This window comes from Anomaloglossus baeobatrachus, chromosome 11 (assembly GCF_048569485.1).
Source record: "Anomaloglossus baeobatrachus isolate aAnoBae1 chromosome 11, aAnoBae1.hap1, whole genome shotgun sequence".
NCBI lineage: Eukaryota > Metazoa > Chordata > Amphibia > Anura > Aromobatidae > Anomaloglossus > Anomaloglossus baeobatrachus.
Window position 1 is genome coordinate 88,422,381 of NC_134363.1, and position 11,354 is coordinate 88,433,734.

General features: G+C 51.1%; 1 pseudogene; it reads right to left on the reverse strand.

The window, feature by feature from the left end:
• Nucleotides 1–10,294: 10,294 nt before the first annotated feature.
• On the reverse strand, nucleotides 10,295–10,501 carry LOC142257299 (U2 spliceosomal RNA; annotated as a pseudogene).
• Nucleotides 10,502–11,354: the final 853 nt, after the last annotated feature.

An 11,354-nucleotide genomic window follows, 5' to 3' on the forward strand; every position in this document is an offset into this window, starting at 1 on the left:
ACAACGCTGTTTCACCCAAAGTCCACCTAACCACAGACACGTGGACAAGTGCTTGTGGGCAAGGCCGCTACATCTCGTTGACGGCACACTGGGTTAATATTGTGGAAGCTGGGACCCAGTCTGAGCGAGGGACGGAACACGTCCTTCCCACACCAAGGTTTGCAGGCCCTACCTCAGTCAGTGTTTCACCCACACTCTACAGCTCCGGAATGTCATGCTCTTCAGCCTCCTCCTCCTCCTGCGCATCCTCATCCACTGTACCCTCCACACCAGTCCCAAGCTGGAAGCACTGCAGCACTGCCTCGGCGAAGCGGCAACAGGCTGTGCTGAAGCTAATCTGCATAGGTGACAAACCCCACAATGCAGAAGAGCTGTGGACAGCTCTGAAACAGCAGGCAGATCACTGGCTCACACCTCTGAACCTAAAGCCAGGAAAGGTCGTGTGTGACAATGGCCGGAACCTGGTGGCGGCTTTGAGGCGAGGCCAGCTGACACATGTTCCATGCGTGGCCCATGTGCTCAACCTCGTGGTTCAGCGTTTTCTAAAGTCATACCCAGAGCTGTCTAATCTGCTGGTAAAAGTTCGCCGCCTGTCTGCACATTTTCGAAAGTCACCTACTGCTTCAGCCGGCCTTGCCGGCTTTCAGCGCAGTTTGCATCTTCCGGCTCACAGACTGGTGTGTGATGTCCCCACGCGTTGGAATTCAACTCTGCACATGTTGGTCAGGATATGTGAGCAGAAGAGGGCAGTTGTTGAGTACCTGCATCACCTAAGCCGTCGGGAAATGGGTCAAACTCCACACATAACACCTGAGGAGTGGAGATGGATGTCCGACCTATGTACCATCCTCCAAAACTTTGAGGACTCCACCAAGATGGTGAGTGGTGATGACGCCATTATTAGCGTCACCATACCGCTACTCTGCCTTCTAAAACGGTCTCTGCTCAAAACCAAACATGATGCATTGCAGGCGGAGCGCGATGAGTTGCAGCAAGAAACAGTAGTGGGTGTGGGTGATAACACACAGCCCAGCCTCGTCTCATCACAACGTGCAGTGGAGGACTATGACGAGGAGGAGGATGAAGACATGGAGCAAATCTCCGGCCAAATTGAGGATATGACATGCACACCAGTCATATCCTCGGTTCAGCGTGGCTGGCCAGAGGACAGGGTAGATGAGGAGGAGGAGGAGGGGGAGGAGGAGGACAGCATGTTCAGTCAACGTGTTGGTCAGGCTACTGAAGTCCTGGCTGTTAAGAGTCTGGCGCACATGGCTGACTTTATGGTAAGCTGCCTGTCTCGTGACCCTCGCGTTAAGAACATCTTGGCCGACAATCATTACTGGTTGGTAACACTGTTAGACCCACGCTACAAGGAGAACTTTATGTCTCTTATTCCCGAGGCGGAGAGGTCAACCAAAATGCAGCAGTTTCGGAAGGCCATAGTCACGGAAGTAGGCAAAGCATTCCCCTCACAAAACGCTAGCGGCATAGGTCAGGAATCAGTGGACAACCAAGGCGTACAGCCGAGAGAGGCACAAGTCCAATCCGCCAGAGGTAGGGGAACAGTCTTTAAGATGTGGGACAGTTTTTTCAGCCCCTCACGTACCACAGCCCCTGAGGTGCGGGGTAGTGCCACAAGAAATCCTAAGTTTGCCCAGATGCTCAAGGAGTACCTTGCAGATCGAACAACTGTACTCCGACATTCCTCTGTGCCTTACAATTATTGGGTATCCAAGGTGGACACGTGGCATGAATTGGCTCTCTACGCCTTGGAAGTCCTGGCCTGCCCTGCCGCTAGCGTTTTGTCAGAGCGTGTTTTTAGTGCCGCAGGTGGAATCATTACAGATAAACGCACCCGCCTGTCAACTGAAAATGCTGACAGGCTGACTCTGATCAAGATGAACAAGGGTTGGATTGGGCCAGACTTCACCACACCACCAGCAAATGAGAGCGGAATTTAAAGTTTGTAACGGGAATTTGCCATGTACCTCCAGTCACCCATGGGTACACACTTCTGGACTTTGGATAATCGCTGGACTGCTCCTCCTTCTCCTCATGCGCCACCATGATGACCGTTACAAGAGTTAGGCCTTTGTTTCAGGTATACCCCCAGTGGTAAATTTTTTCGCCCATTCTTTGCCGAATGGACATTACAACGACAGGAGACCCGCTCCTTTGCAATGGGAACAATGTTTTGAGGCCCTCATGCACGTCTCTATGCAGGGACAACGTGGAGCCTCCCAATTTTTGGCTGCCCTGCCAAAGGGCTATACTATAATACACCCACTTCCTGACAATGGACACTTAATGTTTTGAGGCCCTCATGCACGTCTCTATCCAGGGACAACGTGGAGCCTCCCAATTTTTGGCTGCCCTGCCAAAGGGCTATACTACAAAAGCCCCACTTCCTGACAATGGACACTTAATGTTTTGAGGCCCTCATGCACGTCTCTATCCAGGGACAACGTGGAGCCTCCCAATTTTTGGCTGCCCTGCCTAAGGGCTATACTATAATACACCCACTTCCTGACAATGGACACTTAATGTTTTGAGGCCCTCATGCACGTCTCTATCCAGGGACAACGTGGAGCCTCCCAATTTTTGGCTGCCCTGCCAAAGGGCTATACTACAAAAGACCCACTTCCTGACAATGGACACTTAATGTTTTGAGGCCCTCATGCACGTCTCTATCCAGGGACAACGTGGAGCCTCCCAATTTTTGGCTGCCCTGCCTAAGGGCTATACTATAATACACCCACTTCCTGACAATGGACACTTAATGTTTTGAGGCCCTCATGCACGTCTCTATCCAGGGACAACGTGGAGCCTCCCAATTTTTGGCTGCCCTGCCAAAGGGCTATACTATAATACACCCACTTCCTGACAATGGACACTTAATGTTTTGAGGCCCTCATGCACGTCTCTATCCAGGGACAACGTGGAGCCTCCCAATTTTTGGCTGCCCTGCCAAAGGGCTATACTACAAAAGACCCACTTCCTTCCAATGGGCACTTAAGGTTTACAGGCCCTCATGCACGTCTCTATCCAGGGACAACGTGGAGCCTCCCAATTTTTGGCTGCCCTGCCTAAGGGCTATACTATAATACACCCACTTCCTGACAATGGACACTTAATGTTTTGAGGCCCTCATGCATGTCTCTATCCAGGGACAACGTGGAGCCTCCCAATTATTGGCTGCCCTGCCAAAGGGCTATACTACAAAAGACCCACTTCCTTCCAATGGGCACTTCAGGTTTACAGGCCCTCATGCACGTCTCTATCCAGGGACAACGTGGAGCCTCCCAATTTTTGGCTGCCCTGCCAAAGGGCTATACTACAAAAGACCCACTTCCTTCCAATGGGCACTTCAGGTTTACAGGCCCTCATGCACGTCTCTATCCAGGGACAACGTGGAGCCTCCCAATTTTTGGCTGCCCTGCCTAAGGGCTATACTATAATACACCCACTTCCTGACACTGGACACTTAATGTTTTGAGGCCCTCATGCACGTCTCTATCCAGGGACAACGTGGAGCCTCCCAATTTTTGGCTGCCCTGCCTAAGGGCTATACTACAATAGACCCACTTCCTTACAATGGGCACTTCAGGTTTACAGGCCATCATGCACGTCTGTATGCAGGGGCATTGGTGAACCTCACAATTTTGGACTGCCCTGGCAAAGGAAAATACTACAAAGACTCAGTTCCTCAAAATGGGCACATTAGACTCAGAGGCCTTTATGTACGTCTCTTCTCAGGGACATCGGAGTGCCACACAATGTTTTACGTAAAATCTTTCATGTATTGATCTCAAAAAGTAACATACATTAGCTCTATCTCACTATTGGGTATGTGCCCTTAACATTTCCGCTATGAAAAATCATTTTGGTGTCATTTTGGAAGGTTTTCTGGTGAGTCCGTAAAAATGGCGTAAAACGCGGACAAAATTATTCACAGCTGTGACTTTTGAGTGATAAATGCTTCAAGGGGTCTTCCCCATGCTGTTGCCATGTCATTTGAGCACTCTTCGGAGACTTTTGTGCCATTTTTAGGGTTTCTATATGCTGCCGGTGGTCATTTCACAAAAATACTCGGGTCTCCCATAGGATAACATTGGGCTCGGTGCTCGGGCCGAGTACACGAGTATCTTGGGAGGCTCGGCCCGAGCTTCGAGCACCCGAGCTTTTTAGTACTCGCTCATCACTACTAATAAACCTAAAAAATAAAAATAAATTGAATAAAAATCATGAATGTTGTGTTATAACAGGAAATTCGGTGTAAGAATGAATATCCGGGATGAGAGTTCAGCGAATGAGTTATAGAAATTGTTACAAAAAGGAGTGTGTACGGTTTATGCGTAAATTTTCAGAATGCGTACATGAAAATTATATGTATGTGAGAATGTCCCCCATGCTTTGTAAAAAGTTATTTATGAAAATGTAAATAAAATATATAAAAATGCCTAATTATTTATAATTTATGAGAAAGATATATATGTATGGAAGAATGTTATAAGGTGTCCAAGAACCATAAAGAAAAAGGGTGCATATATAATGTTAGAGGTCTAGAGTTCCACCAGGCTATATCACCCCTAAAGAAATAGAAAGAAGACCTTACTACCTGTGTACCCCAAAAAAAGCTATATTTCTTAGCCAGGATTATGGTGGAGATATGCACAAGTGAAATAAGAATATAAAGTAATACAATAAGATTATAAAACCAATATGTGTGCATTCATGCACCACCCGGTACGCTACCCTTGCCAAATTGCTCACTCTAGATCCCCACACGATCCATGAAGCCGTTCCCCCGGTCACACCGCCTGCTGCCGGTTCCCACTCATCCCTGGGGGAGTTAGGCGAGTGGTATCGAGAGCTACATGTCGGCACTGATGATATCCCCATACACCACAAGGAAGGGGTATACCGGGTGGTACAGGAGTATGAGCGGGTTTTTAGCAAGCACCCTCTAGATTTTGGGCAGATTAAAGGGGTTCAACACCACATCCCTACCGGTACACACTCCCCTATTAAAGAGAGATACAGGCCTATTCCCCCTGCGCACTACCAATGCGCCAAAGACATGTTGAGGAACATGAAGGAGGCAGGGGTTATTAGGGACAGCTGTAGTCCCTGGGCCGCTCCGTTGGTGCTGGTTAAGAAGAAGGATGGCACCATGCGGATGTGTGTGGATTACCGGAAGATTAACCAGATAACGCATAAGGATGCTTACCCTCTGCCCCGCATCAAAGAGTCCCTGGCCTCGCTGAGAACCGCTAACTACTTCTCCACCCTTGACCTCACCAGCGGGTACTGGCAGGTGGCCGTGGCACCGGAAGACCGAGAGAAGACTGCCTATGGGACCGTTTTGCTGTACTTGGATGATGTGATTGTGTACTCACAGACGTATGAAGCCCACCTGGAGCACCTAGCCGAGGTGTTCGCGTCCCTTGCCAAGTATGGGATGAAGTTGAAGCCCTCAAAGTGTCATCTGCTGAAACCCAGAGTGCAGTACCTAGGACATGTGGTTGGTGCGGAAGGTGTCGCCCCCAACCCCGAGAAGATCACCGCCATCCAAGTCTGGCCGAGACCGACCACAGTGAGGGAAGTGAGGCAGTTTCTGGGCCTGGTGGGATATTACCGTCGCTTCATTAAGGGGTACACAAAGATGGCTGCCCCCATGCAAGACCTCCTCGTAGGACAGACCAAGGGTGGTAGATCCCTAGTAGCCCCATTGGTGTGGGAAGAAAAGCATGAGGAATCCTTCCGCCAGCTGAGAACAGCCCTGACCGGAGAGGAAATCCTAGCGTACCCTGACTACAGCCGCCCATTCATCCTCTACACCGACGCCAGCAATGTGGGCTTGGGGGCTGTTCTATCCCAGGTCCAAGACAGAAGGGAAAAGGTAATAGCTTATGCTAGCCGAAAACTCCGACCGACTGAGAGGAACCCTGAGAACTACATCTCCTTCAAGCTTGAGCTCTTGGCACTGGTGTGGGCTATCACCGAGCGGTTCCGCCATTACCTGGCAGCAGCCAAGTTCACCGCGTACACAGACAATAACCTGCTGACCCATCTAGATACGGCCAAGCTGGGCGCGTTGGAGCAGCGGTGGGTGACCAGGTTAGCCAACTACGATTTCACCATCAAGTACCGGGCCGGCCGTACCAACGTCAATGCCAATGCACTCTCCCGGATGCCCCACCTGTCGGAAGAGGGGCCAGAGGATGATGACCTCGAAGAGATCGAGTTGCCTGCATTTCACCGGCCATTCACTGAGAAGGTGCACGTCTACCAACAACGGGTGAACCTGGATCCGCTGCCCCGACAGGACTGGCAGGAAGCTCAGGACCAGGCACCTGCTGTCCGCCTGGTCAAGACTCTAGTGGAACAGGGTTCTGCTGGGATAGACCCTGCTGCCCCTGCCGAAGCCCAACGTCTGTGGCAAGAACGGACCCGGCTATACCTACACCAGGGGAAGTTGTATCGCGAGCTGATTAATCCAAAGACTCACGAGAAGATCCGCCAGCTGGTGATTCCCCAGGCTAACGTGCCCACCGTCCTGCAAGCATACCATGATGGTGCAGTGCACTTCGGGTGGAAGAAGCTAGAGATGTTGTTAAGAGAGCGGTTCTATTGGAGTGGAATGCGGGAATCTGTGGAGGCCTGGTGCCGAGAATGTGGCCCTTGCGCATTGAGAAGGAAGGACGAGGCCAGCCAGAAGGCACCCCTACACCCGATCATTACACACCAACCGCTGGAGCTGGTTGCCCTTGACCATGTAAAGCTCACCCCCAGCCGAAGTGGGTACACCTACGCTCTGACCATCGTAGACCACTACTCGAGGTTCCTGGTGGTTGTCCCAGTTAAGGACTTAACCGGCCGCACCGCTGCTAAGGCTTTCCAGGCTTATTTCTGTTGACCGCATTGGTACCCGGAGAGGGTGCTTACCGACCAGGGTCCGGCCTTTGAAGCAGAGGTATTCCAGGAATTCTGCCAGTTGTACGGCTGCAAGAAAATCCGGACCACGCCTTACCACGCCCAAACCAATGGCATTTGTGAAAAGATGAACCACTTGGTCCTGGGCCTCCTCAAGACGTTAACACTGGAAGAGCGGAACCTGTGGCTGGAGAAGCTACCTGACCTGGTCGATATGTACAACAACATCCCTTCCAGCTCTACGAAATGCACTCCAGCATACCTGATGAGAGCTCGTCCCGGCCAGCTACCAGTGGATCTGGAAATGGCTTGGAAGCTTCAGAAGCACTCCTGTCGACAGCTGAATGGGACACTCGGCGGAGGACACAGTACCGACAGGTCCAGGAGTATGTTGAAAAGAACTTGTGCCGGAGTCGGGGACAACAGGAGCAGTGCTTCAACAAGAAGGCGCCTGCCGGTTCCTTCCAACCTGGGGATGTAGTGCTGAAGCGGAAAAGAAGGGCCCACAAGCTGGATGATCAATGGGAAAAAACCCCGTATGTAGTCCAGCCCACAGGATGGGAGAATGGGAAGGCCTACCAGATCAGCCGTGACCAGGGGGGGACTTTGGCCACGGTTTCCCGAGACCACCTGAAGAAGTGCCCACCAGCATTGAGAGTAGCGGATGAGGCTCCAGTTCCCAGTCCAGTGGAGAAGGAAAAAGAGGTAATCCACACCATGATGGGTGATTTTCCAGCAGACTGGCCTACACAGAACGGTGCGGTGATCCTTCCAGTGATACTGTTCCCACAACCCGTGGATGAAGAAATGATGGAAACGGTTAACCGCGAGCCAGTGCCCAGGGATGTACCTGTACCCAGCTCCCCTACGCCTCCGCCTGCCCCACATGATAGCAGGGAGGAGGAACTGACTGTTCCCTCTGCCCCACTGCCTGTCACCACTGACACCGGACCCCGAAGGTCCACTCGCCCCAACCTAGGTAGACCCCCACTTAGGTACAGGGAAACTACTCTTTAAAAGGGGGGGGGCTTTATGTGTTGAGTGTACCAGTTTGAAAGTTTTAAATGATAAGTAAAGATGATCAACCAAAGAAGTTTACCTGATTGAACCGTGATTAAACCGGCCGTTGCCGGCAACTGTTGTCCCCGTAGGGACTGTGCAACCATTGCGTAAGGAACTGCTTACGGACAAGCCCGAGAACTTGCAGGGCAACCACAAACTTAGTGCAATGTAAATAAAAATGTTTGTTGGCTTGACACCGTTACCGCCTCCGGAGAGGCTGATTTGGGAGGATGGGCCTGGAGGAAAGGGATGGCCTAGGCCCGCCACTACCGTAACCGGTGGCGATCCTCCGGGGGTTCAGGGGTCCCCTTGGACGTGGGCCCCCTGAAAGACACAGAACCCGCTCGGGCAACTTGGTGCTGGACTGGGGTCAAGGGGTGCTGCCCGCTTCTTAGGGGCAGCATCAGGGCCAGGTTGTTTGGGTGGGAGAAGAGCGGAAGCTGTACCGTTGTAAAATGTTTATGATGCTTTTACATGTTTTACCGTTTTATTCTTTTTCAGTTGTGAAAATAAAACCGGTGATGGACGGGCAGCCCGCGGACGGTCTGCATTTTACTATAGGGGAATGTGGCGCCCTGGACAAGCCAGGTCGTCACAGGTACTACACCAACACACTCTACACTCCGGCTAGGCACACCGAAGCTAAACACAAATCCTAGTTGCCTTCCTCCAGGGGCTGATGTCCACACCAGGGGGTGGGCCAGGCGGTTGATCCCACCCACCGAGGAGTTCACAGTCCTGGAGGCGGGAAAAGGAGTCAGATTAGAGATCAGTTTTGGAGTTAGAGAAGTGAAGAGGAGAGGAGACTGACCGTGTCCGGGTGTGTGGCCCGGGCACTCAGCAAGGTTGGCAGACGGTGGTGACCTTCTGCAGGAGAGGCTGATTGGAGTGAACCGTACGGACCGGGGATGGGCGGTGGCCCGCCGGTACCAGATCGGGGAGTGAAGAGAAGCCAGCACCATCCGGCAGGGCCTACGGACCCCGACCAGGCTAGGAGTCGCCGTAAAACCGGTCAAATCCGTTAGCGACAGGAACCTCCAGGGTTTCCCAGCAGTCAAGACCCGATTGAAGGCAACAGCTCACACCGTAGAGGGAAGCACAGTCACCGCCAAGGCTACAGTTCCCAGGGCCAGAGCCTGCGGGCAAAAGGGGCTCCCTCAGCATCCATCCAAGCTGGGGAGCGGGTTACCGGTGGGAAGCCCGCTAGATTTTGGGGGAATAAAAGGGGTCCAACACCACATCCCCACAGGTGCACACCCACCCATCAAAGAGAGCTATAAGCCAATACCACCTTCACATTGCCAGTGTACCAAGGACATGTTGAGCAACATGAAGGCGGCTGGGGTTATCCGTGACAGTTGTAGCCTTTGGGCAGCTCTGTTGATCCTGTTAAAAAAGAAGGACGGCACCACTCCCCGTATTGAGGAATCGCTAGCTGCATTGAGAACTGCAAATTATTTTTCTACCCTTGATCTCACTAGTCACTATTGGCAAGTGTCCGTTGCTGAGGCAGACCGGGAGAAGACCGCCTTCGCCACCCCTATGGGTCTCTGCGAGTTCAAAAGCATGCCCTTCGAGCTGTGCAATGCGCCAGGAACCTTCCAGAGGCTGATGGAATGCTGCTTGGGACAAGATTTTAGGGTGTATAAAAAGGGAGATTAGATCCCGTGATCCCAACGTATTGTTACACCTCTATAAATCACTTGTAAGGCTACATCTGGAATATGGGAACCAGTTTTGGGCTCCACATTTTAAAAAGGACATTCAGAAGTTAGAGTCAGTTCAAAGGTGGGCAACTAGACTACTACAAGGAATGGAAGGCCTCCCATATGATGACAAGTTGAAAAAGTTATTAAGTGATTATTGGCTGCAATGGGGCTTTCTGGCTGGTGCCAGCCTCTCTTCTTAGCACACAGGAACCACAATCCCTACACCATGCTTCAATGGATTCTCTCATCCCAGCCCAGTAAAACTACATATTTTACACAGTCATAAGCAGCCAAAAGGGATCTATTCTATTCAATTGCAAATGATCTAGATAAGACTGAGAATAAGATACTGCACGGGACATAGCAGAGTTGGTCAAGTTGAGTGGAGATGAGTTTGCTATTTGGCACAGCTTTTTGCATCAATAAAGCAAGTAAAAGGTGTGAAAGATAAAAAAAAGGGCGAAAGTGTGAAAAGTGAATTGGCCAAATTGAGGTGCATATAAAGTTTTTGCTTTCTTTCAATTCACTAATGGGGCTCATTTGAATCAGGTGAATTGAGTTCTGCTTTTGGAAACTGGGTTAAGAAGGGGTGCACCGGTCCTGGAGGTACTGCAATACCAGGTCAATGCGTGGAGTGGACAGAGCAAGATTTTTTCCATCTCCTTGTTCTAAAAATCCATTTAATATATGGTCCCCAGAGAGGGGACGTATCAGATATTAAACTGATAAGAACAGATTTAATTTTTTTTTTTTTCTGTTTATCAGTAGGACTTCTAAATAACAAAGGTGATCGCCTCCCGTTGCCTGGGAACCGTCCAGGCACAAGAGGGCTATGTGTCACCAGAAGGCGCACACACTTCCTCAAGGCCGGCAGACGTGCAATCCCAGGCACCTTCCAGTACCGACCAAGGTAGCGTCCTCCGAAACTACACTTGATCTTAGCCAAAAGGCCGAGAAGCTATAACCCGAATTGGTTACGGCCTTGAGTGGCACCCTGGCCTATACCGGACACATCTTAGGGAGAGGGAGACAAACCCACGCCTACAGAAGACATTTTGTCACCCAAGCCAACCCTTGAAAAGGCTGTTTTGCAGAGCAAAAACAAGAAGAATGGTGCTTTTTGCAGCCGCCGCCCACTGCAATGAATCTGAATAACTCCTCCTTTTGGACACAAGCACCTCCCCTCCCCCTTGCAGTCTTTCCAATTCATGATACAAAAAGACGGACGGACAGGACAGGACAGGACAGGCTGCCTGACTTTCCGTCACTGCCACCCTTTGCCATCCTTGCCCGTAGAAAGCCCTTTCATCATCCCCAAACCCTAATCTTTTCCCTTCCCTTCCCAGATGCGTCTCACTCCCTTTCATTAGGAAGTGAGCGCAGCCTTTTCTCCGTTCTGCACATGCGCGACGTTAAACACAAATGCGCAGGCGTGCGTTCCATTACCCTCACTGCATTCCACTCCCATACAGGAAGTGGGCGCAGTTATTACTACGGTCGCACATAAAAGAACCCACGGCCACCACTGCACATAGCTGACTCCACCACAGGACACCCACTTCTACACCAACGCAGGTAAGACAGGATCGGCACCTCTATGCTCCCGTTACAATCAGGCTCAGTCACCATGTGATAACGCTCTCA